The sequence below is a fragment of the Mobula birostris genome, chromosome 3 (genome assembly GCF_030028105.1).
Source record: "Mobula birostris isolate sMobBir1 chromosome 3, sMobBir1.hap1, whole genome shotgun sequence".
In the NCBI taxonomy this organism is placed as follows: domain Eukaryota; kingdom Metazoa; phylum Chordata; class Chondrichthyes; order Myliobatiformes; family Myliobatidae; genus Mobula; species Mobula birostris.
In genome coordinates this window covers 117,884,072-117,908,223 of record NC_092372.1, presented here as the reverse complement: position 1 = coordinate 117,908,223, position 24,152 = coordinate 117,884,072, and the positions used below count along the sequence as shown (strand labels likewise).

General features: G+C 44.0%; 1 long non-coding RNA gene across 3 annotated transcripts in view; it reads right to left on the bottom strand.

Annotated features, from left to right (window-relative positions):
• Window positions 1-23,348, bottom strand: part of LOC140195237 (uncharacterized) — a 37,584-nt gene extending 14,236 nt beyond the window's left edge. The window contains exon 1 of one of the 3 annotated variants that reach the window (XR_011885389.1): window positions 23,128-23,348. This is a non-coding gene — a long non-coding RNA (uncharacterized lncRNA). The other 2 variants (XR_011885391.1, XR_011885390.1) reach the window with 2 other exon arrangements.
• Between the last annotated feature and the right edge of the window lie 804 nt (window positions 23,349-24,152).

Sequence of the window (24,152 nt, the reverse complement as noted above, 5' to 3'; positions counted from 1 at the left end):
AGGATCTCTTCAACGTTTCTTCTCAACCATTATCTTCCCTATCTCACTGACTTTGAAATATTGGCAATATTCCTGCCTTAGTAAAGACCGATAGAACTTACTCATTCTGTATTCTAGCTTTGCTCCATTTCTTAATTTATACACTAGACTTCTTGGCTCTTAATCTGCCTCATCACATCCATTTCTACCAAAGGTATATTCATATACCTTTACAAGACTTTTAGTCTCCCTGATAGTGTTAACTATCCTTCCATTCTCATTCCCACTTTGCCCATCTTACTTTCTTTTCCACCTCCCATCTTTCTACCATCTAGTTGAGCTTTCAATCATCTGACATGCACAACTGAAGGAGATAGAAGAGAGCTGGGCGGCACACATACAGATGAGCAGTGGAGAGCATCCTAACAGGCTGCATCTCTGCTTGTTATGGAACCTGCACTGCGGCAGGCAGGAGGGGTCTACGCAAGACTGCCCAACACATCACTGGCACCAGCCTACCCACCGTCAAGGGACTTGAATGGACAACCCACAAGTGGTGGTCATCTTCTGCAGGTAAGGAGCGCCATGAGCTTGTAACACAAGAAATACGAGAGGTAGAAGAGGAGAAGGGCTTAACTAAAACAGCTGGCCTGGCCAGACAAGGGGCTTGGACCTGGTGGGAAAGTGTTGAACAACGACATCTATCTTGGAATGTTCTGTGGCAGTTGGAACCGCTCCACATTTCTTTTCTATGCAGAGCAGCGTACGATCTGCTCCCAACACCTGCCAACCTTAGCACCTGGTATGAAGATAAGACAGACAGGTGTGCTGCTTGTAGTGAGAAGGGAACATGTCAACATATCTTGAGTGCATGCAGAGTCAATCTTTCCAGCGGCATGTACACTCAGAGACATAACAATGTTCTCAAAGTTGTAACAGAAGCGGTTGAGCAGAGAGTACTGCAGCACAACTTATCTCATGCCCCATGCTGCACAGAACATCACATATCATTTGTGAAAGAAGGCTCCAAGTCAAGGGTGTACAGCACAGGCTCACGATCAAGCATACTTTCTTCAGCCAATGATTGGTGTGTCAAGGCCGACCTGGATGGGAAAGGCAGTTTCCTGGAGCAAATAGCTTTCACCACATTGCGTCCAGATACAATCGTATGGTCTGACACCAGTAGAGAAGTGGTTATTGGTGAAGTCACGGTCCCCTGGGAAGACAACATCTATGAAGCCCATGAGCGCAAGTTAACCAAGTATGTAGAATTAAGATCAGAGTGCAGAGACAGAGGGCGGAAGGTCTCATGCTATCCATTCGAAGTAGGCTCCCGTGGGTTTATTGCATTCACTCTCCAGAAGTGGCTGCGTGACCTTGGCTTCACTAGAAGAGAGATCAAGTTAACCAGCAGGGCTGTAGCTGAGGCAGCAGAGAAACGATCAGCATGGGTGTGGACCAAGTATGTCCAGAGGGGCAGATAGTCAGACAGTGTATACATACCTTGCAAACCCTTCAGTAGTTGCATAGACACCTGAAGAGCAGACTATCTGTTGGATGGAAGTGACCAACAACTCTGATAGAGGCAGATGCCAAGTTTTTAAGCTCACCAGTGGGAGGTGGTGCTTTAGCACTGCTGGCCCACCACCTCGAGGGAGTCTTGATCATAAGTGGGCCGAAACTCCTGAAGACAGGTGGCAGATCAACTGATGATCCCACTGGTGATAGCACAGGACAGTTAACATCTTAGTGCACGTGTATTCTGTAACTCTACAGAAAGGTGCCAGGATAGGACCATCCATATCATGAAGGATCCAACCCACCATGCTGATGGACTGTTTGCCCACTCCCAGCAGGGGAGAAATTACACAGCATCCACACCAGGACCACCAGACTCAAAAACAGTGACTTCCCCCAGGCAGTCAGGCAGATCAGCACCTCCACACACTAACCCGCCCCTCCACCACTACGCGCACATCACCTAGCACCACTTCATGTACATAAAATCAGTCTATCTATAGAAGTTACTTGGACATTGTGTTTCATAGGATTGTTTTATATTTATTTTTATTGTGCTTTTGATTGTGTTCTTTATACTTATTATGTTTTTTTATGCTGTATCAGATCTGGAGTAACTATTTTGTTACACTTGTGTGCTGAAGAATGGCAATAATCAATGTTGAATGTACTGAGAGACAATGAAAAACGTCCCTTGCATACCATTCATACAAATTAATTCATTAGAACAGTAATTTGAGATTGTACAAGGTAAAACAATAACAGAGTACAGGTGGAGTTCAACCCAGATAAGTGTGAGGTGGTTCACTTTGGTTGGTCAAATATCATGGCAGAATATAGCATTAACGGTAAGGCTCTTGGCAGTGTGGAGGGTCAGAAGGATCTTGGGGTCTGAGTCCATAGGATGCTCAAAGCAGCTGCGCAGGTTGACGCTGTGGTTAAGAAAGCATACGGTGTTTTGGCCTTCATTAATTGTGGAATTGAATTTCAGAGCTGAGAGGTAATATTGCAGCTATATAGGACCCTGGTCAGACCCCACTTGGAGTACTGTGCTCAGTTCCGGTTGTCTCACTACAGGAAGGATGTGGAAACCATAGAAAGGGTGCAAGGATGTTGCCTGGATTGGAGAACATGCCTTATGTGAATAGGTTGAGTGAACTCAGCCTTTTCTCCTTGGAGTGACAGAGGATGAGAGGCGACCTGATAGAGGTGTATAAGATGATGAGAGGTATTGATCATGTGGATAGTCAGAGGCTTTTTTCCAGGGATGAAATGGTTGCCACAAAAGGGCACAGGTTTAAGGTGCTGGGGAGTAGGTACAGAGAAGATGTCAGGGGTAAGTTTTTTTATGCAGAGAGTGGTGAGTACATGGAATGGGCTGCCGGCAATGGCGGTGGAGGTGGATACGATGGGGTCTTTTAAGAGACTTTTGGATAGGTACATGGAGCTTAGAAAAATAGAGGGCCATGGGGAAGTCTAGTAATTTCTAAGGTAGAGACATGTTTGGCACAACTTTGTGGGCCGAAGGGCCTGCATTGTGCTGTAGGTTTTCTATGTTTCTAGAATAATGTGTAACAGTTACAGAGAATGTGAGGTACAGGTAGACAATAAAGTGCAAAGTCACGACAAGGTAGATTGTGAGGTCAAGACTCCATCTTATTGCACCAAAGAACCGTTCAATAGTCATAATGGTGGGATAGAAGCTGTCCTTGAGCCTGTCTGTACCTGCTTTTGTACCTTCTGCCCAATGGGAATGGGGAGAAGACTGTCTTGGGTGGATGGAGTCTTTGATCATGATGGCTGCTTTACAGAGGGAGCGAGAAGTGTAGATGAAGTCCACAAGGGGGAGGCTAGTTTTCATAATGTGCTGGGTTGCACCCACAACTCTCTGCAGTTAGTTGCAAACCCATAAAGTGTTCCTTTACTCCACCACATTTCTAACTGCTGCTCACCAAGTCCACATTATCCTGGTCAGACCCTCTCTCCTCTTACTGAATTAAGTCCTCTCCAATTCGGGTGCTCATTGCTTTTTGCTGTTACTGGTCTAAAGCTTATTGCTCACCCTTTACATCTGTTTCGGGATCACAAGACACCGCTGGTTATCAAGCATCGCAGGTCTACCCCACTAGCAAGTTGCTAGGTAGCGGTGGAGTTGGACTTGTGGAGCTCTGTTGAAACCTGCTTTAGCCACCCAGGGAAGAAGTCACCAGAGGCAGTGCGTGATCCAACAAATGGAAGTCTTTGTCATGATTGCAAGACCCTGTTGGACATTGATAATGTGAAATGTTGCAAATTCGGAACAATGTATATTCAGTGATAACAACAGATTTACTTCAGAGCCCTTTTAAATCTTTCCCCTCAGCTTAACCCTATACCCTCGAGCTTTTGGTTACCCTTCCCTGGAACAGAAAAGACTGCATGCATTAACCCTTTCTATGCCCCTCAGGATTTTCTACACCTCCAATAAGTTCATCCCTCAATCTCCTTTGATTAAAGAATAAAGTCCTAACCTGGCCAACCTTTCTCTATAACTCAGGGCCTCAATTCCTGCTAACATTCTCATTAATCTTCTTTGCACTCTTTCCATCTGTCCTGTGAAAGGATAACACAAACTGTAGTCAACACTCCAAATGTGGCTGCACCAATACGACACAGCACCCAACAATACTACTCGATGCTCTGAAGGCCAGTGTGCCCTGTGCCTTCCTTACCACTTTCTCCACTCTACCAGTCAACCACAGGATACCAAAGCTGCCCAAGATAGCAAGATCCACAAGCCTGCCTGTCCAGGTTGCACCATTGTTTCTACTTGTTCCTGCCCCACTGAACTTATATCTGCATACTTCAGCTCTGTTTTATCCTCCATGGTTCAGTCCCTTCCTACCTGCATCCGTGACACCTCACAGGCTCTTGATCTTTTCAATGATTTTAAGGCCCCTGGCCCCCATCACCTTATTTTTACTATGGATGTCCAGCCTCTATACACCTTCATCCCCCATCAGGAGGGCCTCAAAGCTCTCCGTTTCTTTCTGGACACCAGACCCAACCAGTTCCCCTCCACCAGTACTCTCTTCTGCCTGTCCTCACTCTCAATAATTTCTTCTTCATCTCCTCCCACTTCCTTCGAACAAAAGGTGTAGCCATGGACACTCGCATGGGTCCCAGCCATGCCTGCCTGTTTGTTAGCTAAGTGGAACAGTATATGTTCCAAGCCGGTGTCTGGTGTCACTCCCCAGCTTTTCCTACACTGCATCTATGATTTCATTGGTGCTGTTTCCTGCACCCACGTGGAGCTTGTTGTCTTCATCAACTTTGCCTCCAACTTCCACCCTGCTGTCAAATCTACCTGGTCCGTTTCTGCTTCCTCTCTTCCCTTTCTTGATCACTCTATCTTTATCCCTGGTACTTATCTACTGATGTGTATTATAAACCCACAGACTCTCACAGCTACCTGGACTATTTGAAAAAAAAAGCCATCTCTTCTCTTAATTCCTCTGTCTCCACCACATCTTTTCATTCCAGTACTAAGGAGATGTCCTCCCTCTTCAAAGAAAGGGGCGTCCCTTCCTCCACCATCAACGCTGCTCTCAACCGCATCTCTTCCATTTCACGCACATCTGCCCTCATCCTCCTGCCTCCCCACCAGGGATAGGGTTCCTTTTGTTCTCACCTACCACTCCTCCAGCCTCCGCATCCTGCACATAATTTTCTGTTAGTTCCAGCATCTCCAATGGGATCCCATCACTAAACACATCTTTTCCCCCCTCCCCACTTTCTGCTTTCCTCAGGAATCGCTCCCTACATCACTCCCTTGTCCATTTGTCCCACCCGACTGATCTCCCTCCTGGCAATTATCCTTGCAAGTGGAACAATTGCTACACCTGCCCCTATACCTCCTCCCTCACTACCATACAGGGCCCCAGATGGTCCTTGCAGGTGAGGCGACACTTCACCTGAGAGTCTGTTAACCCGGTATGGCCTCTTTTATAACGATGAGACCCAACGTAGATTGGGAGACTGCTTCGCTGAGCACCTACACTCCATCCACCAGAAAAAGTGGGATCTCCCGGTGGCCACCCATTTTAATTCCATTTCCCGTTCCTATTCCGACACATCAGTCCATGGTCTCCTTGACAGTTGTGATGAGACCACACTCAGTTTGCAGGAGCAACACCTTACATTCTCTCTGAGTAGCCTCCAACCTGATGGCATGAACATTGATTTCTCAAACTTCCGGTAATGACCCTCCCCCCCAACCATTCCCCATCACCTTTTCCCTGTCTCATCTTATCTCCTTACCTGCCCATCGCCTCCCTCTGGTGCCTCTTCCCACTTCCCTTTCTTCCATGGCCTTCTGTCCTCTCCTATCAGACTCCCCCTTCTCCAGCCCTGTATCTCTTTCACCTATCAACTTCCCAGCTCTTTACTGCACCCCTCCCTCCCCTCCCGGTTTCACCTACCACCTTGTGTTTCTCCCCCCCCCCCCGCACCTTTTAAGTCTACCCCTCATCTTTTTTTTTCTCCAGTCCTGATGAAAGATCTCGGCCTGAAACATTGACTGTTTACTCTTTTCCATAGATGCTGCCTGGCCTGTTAAGTTCTCCAGCATTTTGTGTGTGTTGCTTGCTTAGATTTCCAGCATCTGTAGATTTTCTTGTTTATAACTTTTTGGTGCAGTAATGTCCCTATTTGACACAATAATACATCTTGAACTCCAAGTAAACTGTAAGCAACACATTGCACAAACAAGAGAGCAAAATCTCCTCTAACTGCCCATTTGACCTGGTCTCACCCCATCACAGATATTTCATTGCCCCGTCTATTCCTCTCTGAAAATTAAATTACCCTCTTTCATCTCTCCCTCCCAGTTCTGACGAAGGCTCTCTGACCTGAAATATTAACTCTTTCCTCACCCATCAAAAGCTACCCAACTTGCTGTGTTCTGATCCCTGCAGAAGTACGTGGACAGCTCCGGCCAGACATCCCAAACTGAGACATTTTGGTGAAAGAAAACAGACCACAATTTCCTCGGCTTCCCTCTCTCCTAGGAGACCGTTTTTGGGCAAAGTTTCCTTCCTGGTACAACGCGCGTGGTGAGGTTCTGGCTTTGCAGTGAATGTAAAGTTCAGTGAGTTGTCCGCGCCTGAACCTGCAGATGCCGGTGAAGAGAGCAGCCGCCGGAAATCAGAATCACACTGCATTCCTTCAGCGCAGCTTTTGCCAGCCCAGAACAACGGTTTGTTTGCTGAATCCTCAGCCCTTTACGCAACGGAAGAATTTCCGAGTCAGGTAACTTTTATGGCTTTGACTTTGCAACAAGTCTGTAAACGCAACAAGTCTGCAAACTGCGGCGCCGCACTTAAACATTCTGCAAATCAAGTTCCTCGCAGCAGGGCTTCGCTATCATTCAGTTGCCTAAACTTATGAAGAGCTCACCTGACAGGTGGGCTCTTGCCGGGCAGGACAGAGAAAAAAACGTTATTCCACAAACTCAAGTGATGCCCAATAAGGCTGGGATGGAGGCTTCTGAAATGTTGAAGAAGACTCGGTGCTCGATGTCTGTGCTTTCACCAGCGGTCGCTCGCTGCCTCGGCCGGCTGTTGTGTCAGATCTGTGACCTGACCGTGGCCACCTTTTCCGTGGCTGGTATCGGCGCGGGGTTCTCAAAACCTGTCTGAGCCCTTCGGTCTCTGGTCGGAGGCACCAAGATATCTCAGATCAGGTGTAAAGCTGCTTTTGCCTGCGTTATTTGCAATTACCCCTTGAAAGCATTTCCGTTCCTGACCTTCGGGCTGGTGAGCAACGTGGAACCAGAGAATGCTGTAAACGCCGAGTCTAAGTAAGAAGGATTTTCTGGTGTGGACTCCTCCATTTTACACCCCAAAAGCGGCTCGTGGTTTTCCTGACAGCCGTCAACTCGTACTTTGAGATAGAAATTTCCGCGCTCCCTCGTCTCGCCGACAGTGGACAGTTTCACGGGCTAACTGGGGCTTGGTTTCTCTCTGTAGACTTAGCCGAGTGGGACAGTCTAACTATTGAGTTGATGGGGAACGACCTTCAAACAATCTTACAGGTCCAAATGTAGCGTGTTAAAGGGACTTGTTTACCCTCTTTACTTTTGACGCCCTGAGTTTGATCATTAAAGTAAAGTGGCAAAAGGATACGATTCGTTGATGCGGTTCCTACCCGCGCGTTCGCTGACATCGCGGAGAGGAAGCAGTTAATAAGCCTTGCACGGTCTGGGCTCTTAGCAAACGGGCACAGGGAAGTTTTTCGGAACCTGGACAAAGGAATGATACGGCCTCAGCTGACGCCCTGCATTGAGTTGTGTTCGCCACAGTAAAGGCAGGAAAAGATCTGCGAGAACGGTCCCTGACAGATTAAAGAGCCGAGAGACTGAGGGCAGATCCGATAAAAGTTCATTAAAATAAGAGCGGGATCAGTGAGGTTGGAAGCTCACGGGTATAAAGGGGAAAAGGTAACGGGACAACTCTAATGTACTGTATTTGGATTCGGGGATATACCGCCTTGCTCGCGTGATGGAGGCGGATTCCACTGGGGCATTGCACAGGGAATTTGATAAAGATATGTTGAAGAAAATTGTTCGTACAAAGTTACTAATATAGGACTGGCGAGAGGCGAGGAGGAAAGGAAGACATGCAATGGCAGAATCCATGGAAAAGAGTACAGCTGACCGTTCGGGCCGAGACCCTTCATCAAGACTGTACTCATTTCCATCGATGCTGCCTGGCCTGCTGAGTTCCTCCAGCATTTTGTGTGTGTTGCTCGGATTTCCAGCAAATGCAGATGTCGGGTTGATTCGTGAGTGGGTGGTGAACGGCCCTTGTGCTGTGTAACCAGCCTCTGATTCTGCGGCGTTATGCCAAGTCAGCCTTTGAACTTTGCACTTAAGGAGCCTTTCCCAATGCTCAGTGATCTTGTGCCTGTTAACATTCCTGATTTGACAGCTCGCTCAACTCCTGGACTAAACTGAACGCCAGTAAACCCAGACAAATGAGAATGTGGGTCTAGGTAAACCAGCGGGGATGGACTGTGTCTGAGGAATGCATTGCAACATGGCACTGGGCCACTTGCACACAGTATGGTTCAGAAAGCTACACAGTGACTCTGGAATTGGGAGGATCCCACTACCTGATGGAGAAATAGGTTAACAGGTCATTGTAAATCGTCCCGTGATTAGGCTGGGGTTAAATCAGGAGTTGCTGAGTGGCAAGAAGGGCCTATTCTGCGCTGTTTCTCACTCAGTAAAGAAAGCAGAGCACCCCAGGCCAGTCTCGAACCTGGTCCTCGGGAGCATATGATGAGGTAGCAGCACTAACTGCTGATACCCTTTGTAAAAGGCAAAGAGAAACCCGAGAAGAAAATTTGCCTTTATTGTGTCAAATAGATTTAAAAGTGAAGCATGCAAACGAAGTGATGTGATTCTGAGAGTTTGCATCAAATTCTGGGGATGATCGTTATTGCTGTCAGCAAAACAGACAAAGAAATCACTGCTAATGGGGGGCGGGCGCTGTTGAGCCATGAGCAGGTAGGACACATCCTCCTGTAGCTCTGGCAGATTCGATATTAAAACTTCATTTACACAAAGTCTGTTTGAAGTTTAGGGTGGCAGACGAAGGGGAGGTGGCGGTCTCTTTGAGAAGTGAAATTGCTTCGTTGAAAGCGGAAAATTTCACTGCGATTATCACATTGACAGCCCGGTTGAATACACAAGATCAAACTCTGAAAGAGATCCCAGAGTCCGCTAACGGAGCTTCGGACATAGTTGTGGAGCTGGAAAGCAAGGTGAAACGACTTTGTGGGCAAGTTGAACAACTTTCTGAAAATGCCTGGATTTAGAGGGACATTCAAAATGACAGAATCTGAGAATTGTGGGCCAACGAGAGGGGCAGGAAAATGGGCAGAAGACAAGAGATTTCGCGGCACAGATGCTAAAAGAAGCTCTAAACCTGGAAGAAGCTCCGGTGATAGACCGAGCACATAGAGCACTTCGGAAGTGCCCAGGGGACGACGAGCCACGGCGACACCTGATCGTGAGGATCCACTATTGCCAGGTATTTGAAGATATAATGCGGAAGGCGATAGGTACCAAGAATCTACAATATCAAGGACAAAGGATTCAGATCTTCAGAGACTTTCTATCCATGGTGGCTGAACGACGTGCGGCTTTCACACCGGTCGGGAGGTTGCTGCAGGATAGACCCAGAGTCCAGTTTGGCCGCCTCTATCCCGTGAAGCTACAAGTGACAATTAATGGAACCCAGGCGGTGTTTACAGATCCAGAAGAAGCTCGCCGGTATGCGGAACGTCATTTTGGGAAATGCTGAGAAGTGACTGTGCGCAGTGAGAAGAAACCCCTTACAGAATGAAGATGGCCCAAGTAAAACTCCGCGGTAGGAAGTTGTGATGGTTTCGAACATTAATGAAGCCCTGCATCTAACCCCTGTAGAAAACAGGATTCTTTGAGTTATATTTGGATTGTACAATGTCGGATTAAGGCCCTATGAGTGCACAGATAGTAATAAGAGTTCGTCTAAACTGGTGTTGTATGAGGAGTATGTTGTTAATGGTGCTAGAGTAAGTTATAGCTTTGAGAATCACACTTACTTTAACATCTCGATAATCACTGTTTGCTAGTTTTTCTGGGTTTTTTCATTCTGATGCCAGATTTGGCTTTGTGACCATCTATATAACTGGGGAGCTACTAAATTGGTTCAGAGGACTGTTCGAGATCAAGAAGTTATTCCTAGAGTTTTGACTAGGTGTATTTGTATATGGAGATACGGATTTTTTTGTTGGTTATTTTGAGCTTTCAAGGGTGGTGGGGGTTGTGGGGGGAGGGAGGGACAGGGGTAAAGGAGTGCTGTTTAGGGTCCATTCATTTCTAATGACCGATAGATTTACAAGGTCCAGAACAGATCAAAAACATTCACGTACAGATGTGAGATACTGAGATGGTAGGAGGACAGGGGACAAGAAAACACATTACTTTTTGTTCCTGGAATGTAAATGGGATCAATGAGCCGGTGAAAAGGGGTAAAGTGCTGTCTCACCTAAAATCGCTACAGGCTGATGTGGTCTTCTTGCAGGAAACACATTTGAAGAATGAAACTCACTGTAAAATTAGGGGCAAGTGGATAGGCCAAATATATTCCTCAAAGTTTCCAATGAAGTCTAGGGGTGTGGCAATAATAATTCGCAGAAACGTTCCATTTCATCACCTAACAATGATAGTGGACAAGAATGGGAGATATGTTATAGTTACTGGGGAAATATAATCTATGTCAGTTACCTTACTGAATATCTACGGACCAAACTGGGATGACCCGGAATTTTTTAGACGAGTTCTAGATTGATACCAGAGGTCTCCAGCACTAACCTGATTATTGGAAGGAATTTTAATTTTGTTCTAGATACATATTTAGACAGATCTTCCAATTAGAGGGCATTACCATCAAAGGCAAGTAACCTGCTGAAAACATATATAGACAATATGTACCTGTGTGAGATACGGAGACTATTCAACCCAACAGGGAGAGAGGATTGACTATTTCCTCCTTGATGGCAAAATACTGCCACAAGTCGATAGCGTAAGGTATCATAATGTTGTCATCTCAGACCACAGCCCTGTTACTTTTTCACTGGAGCTGGGTGAATCGACGCAAATATAAAGAAATTGCTACTTACAAACCCACAATTTTGTGAGTATTTAGAATCGCCAATTTTATTGTTTTTTGAGACAAATGATAATAGTGAAACACCCCCAGGACGACTCTGGGAAACATTTAAAGCTTATGTTAGAGGATGTATAATTTCTTTTCAGTCTTCCAGCACATTTGGAAAGTGGTGAAATCATCGGACAAAGTCAGCATGGATTTGTGAAAGGAAAATCATGTCTGACGAATCTCATGGAATTTTTTGAGGAGGTAACTAGTCGAGTGGATAGGGGAGAACCAGTGGATGTGGTATAGTTGGATTTTCAAAAGGCTTTTGACAAGGTCCCACACAGGAGATTAGTGTGCAAACTTAAAGCACACGGTATTGGGGGTAAGGTATCAATGTGGATAGAGAATTGGTTAGCAGACAGGAAGCAAAGAGTGGGAATTTCAGAATGGCAGGCAGTGACTAGTGGGGTACCGCAAGGCTCAGTGCTGGGACCCCAGTTGTTTACAATATGTATTAATGACTTAGATGAGGGAATTAAATACAGCATCTCCAAGTTTGCGGATGACACGAAGCTGGGTGGCTGTGTTAGCTGTGAGGAGGATGCTAAGAGGATGCAGGGTGACTTGGATAGGTTGGGTTAGTGGGCAAGTTCATGGCAGATGCAATTTAATGTGGATAAATGTGAAGTTATCCACTTTGGTGGCAAAAAAAAGGAAAACAGATTATTATCTGAATGGTGGCCGATTAGGAAAAGGGGAGGTGCAATGAGACCTGGGTGTCATTATACACCAGTCATTGAAAGTGGGCATGCAGGTACAGCAGGCGGTGAAAAAGGCAAATGGCATGCTGGCATTTATAGCAAGAGGATTCGAGTACAGGAGCAGGGAGGTACTACTGCAGTTGTACAAGGCCTTGGTGAGACCACACCTGGAGTATTGTGTGCAGTTTTGGTCCCCTAATCTGAGGAAAGACATCCTTGCCATAGAGGGAGTACAAAGAAGGTTCACCAGATTGATTCCTGGGATGGCAGGACTTTCATATGAAGAAAGACTGGATGAACTAGGCTTGTACTCGTTGGAATTTAGAAGATTGAGGGGGGATCTGATTGAAACGTATAAAATCCTAAAGGGATTGGACAGGCTAGATGCAGGAAGATTGTTCCCGATGTTGGGGAAGTCCAGAACGAGGGGTCACAGTTTGAGGATAAAGGCGAAGCCTTTTAGGACTGAGATTAGGAAAAACTTCTTCACACAGAGAGTGGTGAATCTGTGGAATTCTCTGCCACAGGAAACAGCTGAGGCCAGTTCATTGGCTATATTTAAGAGGGAGTTAGATATGGCCCTTGTGGCTAGTGGGTATGGAGGGAAGGCTGGTACAGGGTTCTGAGTTGAATGATCAGCCATGATCATAATAAATGGCGATGCAGGCTCGAAGGGCCGAATGGCCTACTCCTGCACCTATTTTCTATGTTTTCTATGTTTCCCTAAAGAAATGTAGTAGAGCAGAACAAATAGAACTACAAGAACAAACACATAAACTAGACCGGGAGAATGCACGACAACCATCCGCAGAAAAATACAACGGAATTTCAGCATTAAAATACAAATGTAACCAAATACTCTCAGAATGGATGTGGAGTGCCTTTATGTTTACAAAACAGAATTTCTTTCAATTTGGTGATAGGCGCGCAAATTGCTGGCAAGACAGCTACGCAAATTGGAAAGTGATCGGGCCATTCATAAAATTAAATCAGACTCGAGTGCTCTGTTGATGTCAGACAAAGACATTAATCAAAGATTCTGTCAGTATTACAAAAAATTATATGCATCTCAATCTAATGTACCGATGGAGAGCGTGCACACATTTCTGGACACTTGTAGGCTACCTTCACTCAATCTGACGGACTGTCAGGCTTTGGAAGCAGAGATTACAAATGACAAAATAGTAAGAACAATAAGATCCCTGAAAAATGGCAAAAGTCCGGGTTCGGATGGAATAGGTAATGAGTTTTATAAGAAGTTTAGTGACTTTAGCACCTTATATGGTAAGGATGTATAGAAAGTCGTTTGAAACTGGCAGGTTACCCCAAACCCTGAATGAGGCCATTATCACGCTTATTTCGAAAAAGGACAAAGACCCAGAGGAGATAGGATCTTACAGGCCAATTTCACTGCTAAATTCGGATCAGAAAATTTTGGCTAAAAAGCTGGCAAGGAGACTCAGTCAGCAGATAAATAAATTGGTATATATGGAAAATTACTTAAATATTCTTGTAAGAAATGTCTGACCCGAAGATATTGCCAGAAATGTGAGTACGAGAGAGAGTATTTGGTTACTAATTTCTCAAAAGACATCAATCGGCCTTCTTGGAACAGATCCATGAAGGAACAGACTCCTTTATTCCCCCAAAGGAGAAAGGTAGAATCCCTTAATGAAGGTTTAAATAAATAATATCAAGAAATTAAACTAAGAAGGTTAAATGTTTTGAGATGAAAAAAATTATGAAACTGGTACCAAATTCGTAATGACTGCTTAATCATAGGATATAAATTTTGGCCAGTTGTACAGGTAAAGAAGCTCCTAATAACGAAGTTAAGTAAAACTGTTTCACAGCTTTCAATTCCAAATCAGCCCAAGGTGGCTGTTCATTTTTATCAGCCCAATATAACCACGAACACATATAATGTATATTAACAGCCCAATAGTACATTCTTAAATTAGGCAGGACAAGACCTCCATCCTTTTTTAGTTTATGTAAATGATATTTTCCAATTCTTGGTCTTTTATTATTCCAAACAAAAGATGAATAATAGAATCAACCTGATCAAAAAATTTCTTAGTTATTTATAACTTGGATTAAGCTACTGTACAGTAACCCTAGTGCTAAAATACTAACTAATCAGACCCTCTCGGAACCACTCAGTCTGCACAGGGGCACAATACAGGTCTGTGCATTAAGCCCCGTATTGTTTGTGTTGGCCCTGAAACCACTGGTGGAGACTGTACATTCTCACCCTGAAATTTATGGGTACAATACAGAATACACTATCAACAAAATTTCCCTTTATGGGGATTATTTTTTGTTGTCTGTAACAAAACCATATATTACTATTACAGTTTTGCTGGGAATAGTCAATTTATTTGGCACTTTCTCGGGGTATAAGATTAATTGGGGGAAAAGTGAATTATTCCCAGTCTGAGTAGAAGAACAGGAGGGGCTTAAACAATTTCCATTCAAAATAACCCTTGAGAAAATTACTTAACTTGGAATTGTAATAACCAAGAAGTATAGTTCTCTATTTGAGGCAAATCTTATCCCTCTAATTGAAAAGATTAAAAAGAAAATAGAATTTTGGAAGACACTCCCAATTTCTTTAGTGGGTAGAGTAAATGCAGTCAAGATGATCTTTCTTCCCAACTGCTCTATCTATTTCAGAACCTGCCCCTCCATCTTACCAAAACCTTTTTTCAAGGATTAGATTCGATAATTCTACCTTTTATATGGAATTATAAAGCCCATCGAATTAGGAAAGAACATCTCTGCAAGAATAAGACTAGTGGGGGGCTGGCACTACCTAACTTTATTTTTTATTACTGGGCTGCTAATGTCAGCCATAGAGCACACTGGATAGATGACACGGTTGTACTTCCCGGATTGTTGGAGATGGAGTGTGAGGATTGCCTACCATATTCCATTGGGGCAATCATTATGTCTCCTATTCGGTTAAATAAAGCCTGTTATAGAGGCAATCCCATTATCCACAGCACCACACAGATGTGGAGACAAACAGGGAAGCATTTGAAACTCAGAACATTATCTTTTCTTGTACCTATATCAGCGAACCCCTCATGTATAGATGGGGCCTTTGATGCATGGTGAGAATTAGCGTTACACAGCGTTGGAGATTTATACATACAAGGGATTTTTGCATCATTTCGGCAACTTCAGGGCAAATTCAGATTGCAAAAGAGTCATTTTTTCAGGTATCTCCAGCTAAGACACTATATAAGATCACATCTTTCTGGTTTTGAGATGGCAGAACCTGATAAATTAGATAATAATTTAAGATCATGTTTAGGGACAGAACACATCATCACTTATCTGTATGATGCCATACGAAACAAGTGTCATACAACAATGGATAATATTAAAAAGGAGTTGGGTACAGAGATAGAGGAGGTTATATGGAATGAGGCTTTGGAGTATGTTAACTCCTTTTCTATCAATGCCAGGCATTGTTTAATACAATTTAAAATCCTACATAGACTACATTACTCAAAAGCAAGAATTCATAAAACATTCCCAGAGGACTCCCCAGTGTGTGAGAAATGCCAGTCCTCGGAGGCAAATTTGTTACATAGTTATGCTTTATGTCCCAGGATACAAGAGTATTGGAAGCAAATATCTGAGGTCCTATCGAAGGTACTAAAGGTTCAGATAATACCAGACTCCATTTTAATAATTTCTGGAACTTCTGTGAGGTCAAATAAATTCCAGGCTACCCTGCAACAACTCCTGACCTATGGCATACTTAATGGAAAGAAACTAATACTGATATTCTGGGAAAAGGAGGAAACTCCATCACTCAGACAATGGCTGGCTGCATTAATGGATACTCTGCATCTAGAGAGGATAAGATACGTTATCAAGGATTGACTCAAGGAATTTGAAAAAACCCGGCAACCATTATTGTTGTATTTAGAAGAGACCAACAGCTGAACTAAGTGTGGGGTGGGGGTGGGGGGGCGGTAGGACCTAAACAGCTCATATGGGAGGGGTGAGGAGAGGGAAGGGCTGGGAAGGGGAAAGGAGACGGGGTGGTAGAGTTTCCTTTGCTTTTTGCTTGTTTACTATACGTACGTTCATTTGACTTTCATTATGTTGTTATAAAAAAGAAGCATTGTACTTTAGGACATTGTCAGTTGTGGTTAGGCTGATATTGCTTCACAATAAAAACATAAGAAAACATGAAGTCACTGCTAATTGATACTTCAGAAGAGGGCTCCCTTTCCAGCTGTCGGATGGAAAGACGGGGGAAAACCAAGCTGCTGAGGGACCTCTGCAGTGACTCACATAACTAGCAGGCACCTGTGTCATGGGATGTTCTTCTTTAAAACTTCAGGTAATTTTCTCCCGTGTTAGTAGAGTTATTGCCATGACCAGAAATTCCCGTTCCATGTGTCAGCTTCACTGAGTGCCCTTCCCCTCAGCTGCCTGACACCAGGTTACTCCGCACTCTGTCTGTGTGTACTAAACAGCCCAGTTCCAATGGCATTATTCACAAAGGAAAACCATGCAGTCCCAACATATTCCCACCAAGACCGCAGTTCTCCTTCTGGATCCATGGGTGGTAGGAGTCGCTCACGCAAAGGAGGCCATCCAATGCATTACTGATGTCTGGCCTCCTCTTCTCCTAACCAAGGCAGCTGCATCACCTAACCACTTACCACCACCAACCTGTTACTCTCCTCCCCACGACCCCCCCACATCGCTGAGGACCCTAAATGTAACCTTCAGCCTGACAGACATCACACCATTCCACAGCCCACCTCCACCCCATGCTCATCCTGAGAAAACTTAAAAGCCGTCCACCTGAACCCATCCTAATTACACAACTGGTTGCCAGGGCTTGATGGCCTGAGCTTTTACGAGAGGTTGAGCAGGCCGGTAGCGTAGTGGTTGGCATAATGATTTACAGTATAGGTGACCCGGGTTTAATTCCCACCGCTGCCTGTAAGGATTTTGTACGTTCCCCCCCCCCCCCCCGTGACCTCAAGGGTTTCCTCCAGTTGCTCTGGTTTCCTCCCACAAGCCAAAGACATACTGGTTAACTTGTCATTGTAAATTGTCCTGTGATTAGGGTAGGGTAGGGTTAAATCGGGTTGCCGGGTGGTGTAGCTGGAAGGGCTGTATCTTAATAAAATTACAAAAAGTTTGGGTCTTTATTCCTTCGTGATCTTCCACACTCTCCTATCAGATTCCCCTTTATCTCTTTCACCTATCAGCTTCCCAGCTCTTTTCTTTACTTCACTCCTCCCCCTCTCTCGCGGTTTCACCTATCACCTACCACTTTATACTTCTTTCTCCCCTCCCCACCTTCTTGCTCTAACTTTCATCTCTTTTTCCAGTCCTCATGAGGGATCTCAGTCCCAAAGGATGACTGTTAACTTTTTCCATAGAAGCTACCTGGTCTGCTGAGATCCTGCAGCATTTTGTCTGTTACAAGAATAAAATACTTTTTCAAAGAGCTGTTGAGTGCAATGTCTGAGCATTGTGGAAACAAATTAAATAACTTTAAAAGTGAAAAACAGCTGAAAAGGAAATGTTACTGGATTGTGAAGAAAGAACAGGGGACCGGAATTATTACTGAGCTCTTTCATTAGTCAATAGATCAAGGAGCCTCCTCCTATACCTTTATTGATGAATCTATCTCTGATAGTGTGCAGCCGTTCCAGTGCACAGTACCGGCAGCTGTGCTGGAGCCTCTAGAGCAGGAGTTCCCAATCTGGGGTCCACAGACCACCTTTTAATGGTATTGGTAAACGGCGTAAAAAGTTGTGATCCCCTGCTCTAGAGTGCAAGTTGAAAACACCTCTCTGACGCTAAGTATCACAGTCTCTCTATATTAACACAATAAATAGGATCTGACCATCTTGTTTCTGTCTCATATTTACTGAAGTGGATATTTCGGGAGATGGCATTGAATTGCTGCATTTATCATATATGCTCATAAGATACTGTCCATCCTTAGAAGTGACAGAATATTTAATGGATGTCTTAAGTATTTTCTCATGCTGTGCTTAACAAAGCATCTCCCCGAATTAATAATTAACACTCTAACTACTTTGGTGGCCTGAACATGTTGCTAAACAACAGTTGCCATGGAACTGGAGTGGTATGATTCACTAATTAGTTTTCTTTAATATGTAAGTGTGCCCTTCTTTCGTTTCCAAGAGCAGGGCAAGTGATGGTTGTCACTCCTGTCTGTCATATTATCATTACTATTTGTTCTCTACCGCTGTTTGTTTCTGTGATGGTATTTTACAATGTGAGCAGGACTTAAAATAGTAACTATTAACAACAACAGAAGGCTTATCCAGTACCAAGTGAAATACTTTAAAATTCCGAGGCACGAGCATATTTGAGTTGCAATTGAGGTTTAGAGCCGGCTGATAGTACCCTGTGCTTTGTTTGGAGCCATTGGCAATTAGAAACAACAAGCCAAGAGCTACTGAACAGGAGGACTTTGCAAATATGGTCACTGGTATCACTTGCAGGATTAATGGACTGCTCTCGTGCTTGCCACAAGAGGTTGTTCACCTGTTCGGACTTGAATCTGGAGAGTCAGTCACACCAGATATGCTGTACTTTCAGGAGGTATGGGAAAGAGAGAAGGAGAAGTCAAGATTCAGTTTTAGGGGGAATCATTCAGATGGCCCAGGGAAAATGGTCTGTGCATTCCTGCCAGCTGCCTGCCAATCTGCATCTCTATTCAGGCAAATCACCTACTCCTTCAGTAAAAATGACCTAAGTTGACCTGGCAACATTCAGCTGACAATTATGTATTCAAATTTATTTTGTTAACTGAGCAATGTAACTGGATGATGTTGGGAATGGACAGAGTACAAGTATACAATTACTGTCAAGCAGAGAGAAGTGGTCCAAAGACTGGGGCAGGGGTTCCCAACATTTTTTTATGCCATGGACCCCTACCGTATACCAAGGTTGGGATTCCCTGGACTAGACTAAAGGCTCCTCATGATGAATAGTGGTTGAATGAATGGCACAAAGAGATATGAAGATGCATGATCTGGTAGCCATCACGGGGATCAAGAACAAAATGCTGGTAAAACTCAGTAGGTCAGACAGCAACTGTGGAGGGAAATGGGCCGTTGATGTTTTGGATCATGACGCTCCATCAAAGGAAACCCAGACAGAGAGCAGACATTGCTGAGACATCGCTATAAGAGCAAAGTTGGGAATTAACTATTCCAGAATAATTAACTTTTAGTAAAGACATTGGACAGAGGGGGAACCCCGAGCATAAAGGTTGGAGTAAAGGCAGTGGCAAACTAATAGTGGTGATAGAATCATCAAACAGGAACGTTGTAGATTGTCAAACCAAATCAGTGGTAAATATCTGGAGGAGGTATTTGTGCAATGTATTCTGGATCAGTACATGGAGAAACAAGTGAGGATGCAAGCTAGTTTTGATCTCGAATTTTGCAATAACTGAAGGAATGTAGGGTAAGCAGTATAGTTCCTTTATTTAATCCAGGAAGTTATTGGCTGGTGAGCCTGACTTCAGTGGTAAGGAAATCTTGGAGAGGATTCCTTGGGATAGAGTTTACTCACATTTGGAAAATCACAGCTTTATTATGGATAGTCTGCATGGCTTTATATGGGGCATGTCGTATCCTTCACTGAGTGTTTTGAGATGGTGATGAAAATGGCTTATTTATTTATTTAGAGATACAGTGTGGAATAGACACTTCTGGCCCTTTGAGCCATGCTGCCCAGCAACCCCTGATTAACCTGAACTTTATCACAGGACAATTTACAATGATCAGTTAATCTACTAACTGTAAGTCTTTGGACTGTGGGACGATGCTTGAGAAAACCCACACGTTCCTTGGGGAGCGTGTATAGATGCTTACAGAGGATGCTGGGATTGTACTCTGAAGCCAGACACCACGATTTGTAGAAGTGTCACGGTAATCACTATGCTACCATGGTGCCCCAATTGATGGAGGCAGGGCAGTGAATGTCAGGCATTTGAGAAGGTCCCTCATGGCATGTCAGCCTGCAAGATTAAGAGTGTGGCATCCACAGTGACTTGGAAGATTGGATTCAAACCTGGCTTGGCCACAGAAAACAGAGGGTAGTGGTGGAGGGGTGTTATTCTGACTGAAGGTCTGTGACCAGTGGTGTTCTGTTAGGATCAGGCCGAGGACCTGATTTCATTGTGGTGCATATATAAATGACCTGGACGAAAACACAGATCAGATTATTAGTAAGTTTGCAGACAAAACAAAAATTGGAGTGGTGGATAGTGAAAAAGATTGTCAAAGGAGACAGCAGAATATAAATTACTTGCAGATATGGGTAGAGAAGTGGCAGATAGTGTTTAATGTAACACACAAGAGATTATGCAGATGCTGGAAATCCAGAGTAACACACACAAAATGCTGGAGGACCCTAGCATTGACAAAGGGAAATGAACAGTCAACATTTCATCCAGGATAGTGCGAGGCGTGGCACTTCGGGAGGTCAAATGTCAACACTGATGTAGTGAGGGATCCTGGGGACCAAATCCATACTCCCCGAGGGTGGTAACACAGGTTGTTCAAGAAGGCATGTGGCGTTGAGTATGCTAATCAGGAGCTCATGTTGCAGCTATAGTCAAAGTCTCTTTCCCTATACTAGAGGGCATAGCTTTATATTGAGAGGGGGAAATTTAGGAGAGATGTATGGGACAAGTTATTTTACACTGAGAGTGGTAGGTGCTTTGAATGTGTTGTCAGGAGTAGTGGTGCAAGCAAATTCAATAAGAGGCATTTAGACAGAAGTATGAAGAGGAAGGGAATGAATGGATATGGATCATGTACTGGCAGATGGGAATAGTTTCATTTGACATCATGGCTGGCACCAGCATTGTGGGTCAAATTACTGTTCTATATTTTGATAAGAAAGGCTGTTTCGAAACTGCACCAGTTATTTTCCAACATTAGGATTTGCTTTTAAGCAATTTAAATAAACAGGTTTTTTAAACTATCAATTCTAACCAGCAACAAAGCAAGCAATGAGTCATGTCCATTAGTTGCTGTTTTTGACAACTAAAGTGACAAATCTGATCAAAATTCTTTACTCAACTGTGAGATACAGTACTGTGTGAAAGTCTTTGACACATACGTGCGTATATATGTATATACATACAGATACAGCTAGGGTGCCTAAGACTTTTGCATAGAACTGTAATAATTTTATGTATTGCACTGTACTGGTAGTGCAAAAAAAACAGATTTCATAACATATGTGAGTGAAGATAAACATAATTCTGATATGGGTCTCTATTGTGGACTGAGAGTGGGAAGGGGGGAAGGGAGAGGAGAATCGTGGTTGGGAAAAGGGGAAGAGAGAGGGGAGGGAGCGAGAAGCACCAGAGAGACATTCTGTAATGATTGTTTAGAATCAAATGACCTTGTCTTGTGTCTGAGGGCTGGGTGTGTCTGCATCTGTGCTCCCCCTGTCCTGGCACTCCTTCTCTGCCACTTGTCCCACACCCCTCCCACTGTGCTCCATCCTTGCCATCCCTACTCTTTCCTCCTGCAAGATTTACAACCTCGCTCTTCACTGCATGTTGACAAATACAGACCTGTGCAAGAGTCTTATCACCCTAGCTATATATACGTGCCTAAGACTTTAGCACAGTACTGTATAATTTCTTTTAAAGTATTCAATGGACTGCACATAACATCTTGCACAAAAAGATGCAGAAAAGTCAAAAGATTACCAAAAAGTTTAGTATTAAAGTCATTAAAGAATTCCCAAGCTAAACAAATCTGTGGTGCAGCCTGCAGAAAATACACAGTGACATTTCTACAATGTGTAAAGTTAATCCACTGTTTTGCCCACATGAATGGACCATAAATTGGCTTAAAATATTTTGTGAGTTCCAATATGCAGTTTGTTTGATCACAGACACAAAACATTTTTCAAATTTTGACCATGTTGTGACTTGCTCTGGGCGTGTGCATTTGAGCAAATTCAATGTGTTTGCATGATTTGCAATATGGAGACAGGAAACCAGAAAGTCTGCACTCAGCCCAGTGCGGGCTGCTGCATAACAGCTTAGGTACTGTACGACTAAACCGTCAAAAGATTGTACCAAATAGTGAGCTTAAATTCTCCAACAAAAATATTTCATTGGTGTCGTGACAGCATTGTAAACTGATCTGCAGCTCATTGGATGAAATCGAATGTGTTTACAAGGCACACAGAAAAATGCAACATGGAAGTGGTTCTTTGGCCCATTGAATCAATGCTGATCATCAAACGCCTCTTTACATCAATCCTACCTTAATCTCATTTCTTATTCTCCCACCTTCCCATCAATTCCCTTCCACCTTCCCCCAACCCATATTCTACCACACGCCTACACATTAGGTACAATTTTCAGTGGTCTATTCACTTACTGGCTTGCCCTGGAAGGGAACAGAAGCACCTGGGAGAGGCCCATGCCATCACAGGGAGAGCAGGCAAAGTCCAAACAGACGGCAGCAGATGTCGAGAATGAACCCAGGTGATTGGCACTGCGAGGCACCAGTTCATCCAGCAACACACTCCGAAGATTCGGAGAGAAAAGTTCCTCTAAATTGTAAGGGGTTGTTTAAGTTTGCAGACTTCAAACCACATTTATTTTCAAAAAGTGTTACCTTTCCGCTTAACGATGGGTCTATCTGCAGTCTGAAGTCTAGTTGCTGTGATGTACTTTCTTTGTGAATGATTAACTGAGTAGTGAAATTGAATACTGAAAGGAATTACAATAAACCTTCAGTGTGAGAGTTTAGGGCCCAATATTATCCCAGTAGCAAGGATGGGAACATTAGAAACTACAGGCATTATTACTTCATGAATTGACCTCTAGAGCTTTCAATAAGCCTGTTTAACACACCCTTTGAAACTTTTCCCAACCCCCCTCCCCTGCTCCTTCCAAATCTAGCAACTCTATTAAATGAACCAGGAAAGGTTTGAAAACCTGCAACTCTGCACTTCCCAGGTTACGGAACTTGTAAGTTTAAAAACCTCTTATTCTTATCAGATTCCAAAAGAGTCTAGAATTTGTGTTCACATCAATGGCGAGCAGCCCTTGCTTTTAGTGATTACATCGGTCAAAGTACTGGCCACGGCTGGAAGTGAAAAATATACCACATATGACCTACCTTAACTGCCAAAGTGGAAAGTAAAGTTTCGCACAAGCCTTTGTTGTCTAGTTTTATGATTCAGTGAAGTGTTAAACGTTGCTGAACACTGAAGTACCTATGGGTTGACTGGCACTCACTCTCACTGCTGCCTTGCTGTCATTTCCGGGGCTTTTTGTTGCTTTAATTCCCCTGAGGCTGTGTGAAAGAGAGTGAGTGAGAGAGAGAGAGAGAGAGAGAGATAGAGTGCAGATTAAAGCAGCCAGACCAGAACTGCTTCTACGTAATCAGGAGGGTGGGCCCTGGAATTCGAGTTTCACCACGACTACAGGGAGTGGCATACCTGGGCTGTAACCTGTGGCTGTTTATTGAGTGATTGAGTCACCTTCGCTGTGTACGCACCAGGCTTCGGTTTATTTGTACCTTCTGCAAAATCAACTTAACCAGGAGAGAAAACAAATCAAATATTTACCAGCTGGGAAAGAGCTGAACAGGTTAACATTGCCTTTACAATACTTCATCAGAGCAGTGATACGACACTGTGACAAGGGACCAGCTGATGAAAGTATTCGTGATAACTTTAGAAACTAATGGTGAGAAAGAGCTGAAACACTCAGCTCATAGTTACTCAGTCGCTCACCTCGACAGCAGTCCAAACAACATTCAAAGGCGTCTCAGTAGCATTGCAAAGATCTTGAATTGCAAGTCCAGAAGGGCACACCTGAGTTTCCGGTTGCTTCTCACTTTAATTCTCCATCGTACACCCTCCCTCCCATGTCCCTGGTTCTGAAGCAGAGACTTTGATCCAAATCATTAATTCTGTTTCTCTTCCTACAAGTGCAGTCTGAGCTGCCGAGTTTTTCCAGTACTTTCTGTTTTTATTTCAGAGTTCCAGCGGCTGCGGGTTTTGATTTCCTTTGAGATTTGTGGGTGACATCACAAGTAGACAGAAGATGAGGTGTTGCCGCATGATCTTACTTCCTTGGAAGAGTGGGTCGGTTTGGATGTTGTGGAGGGAGGTGGAGAGGATGCACGAGCCTAAGAAA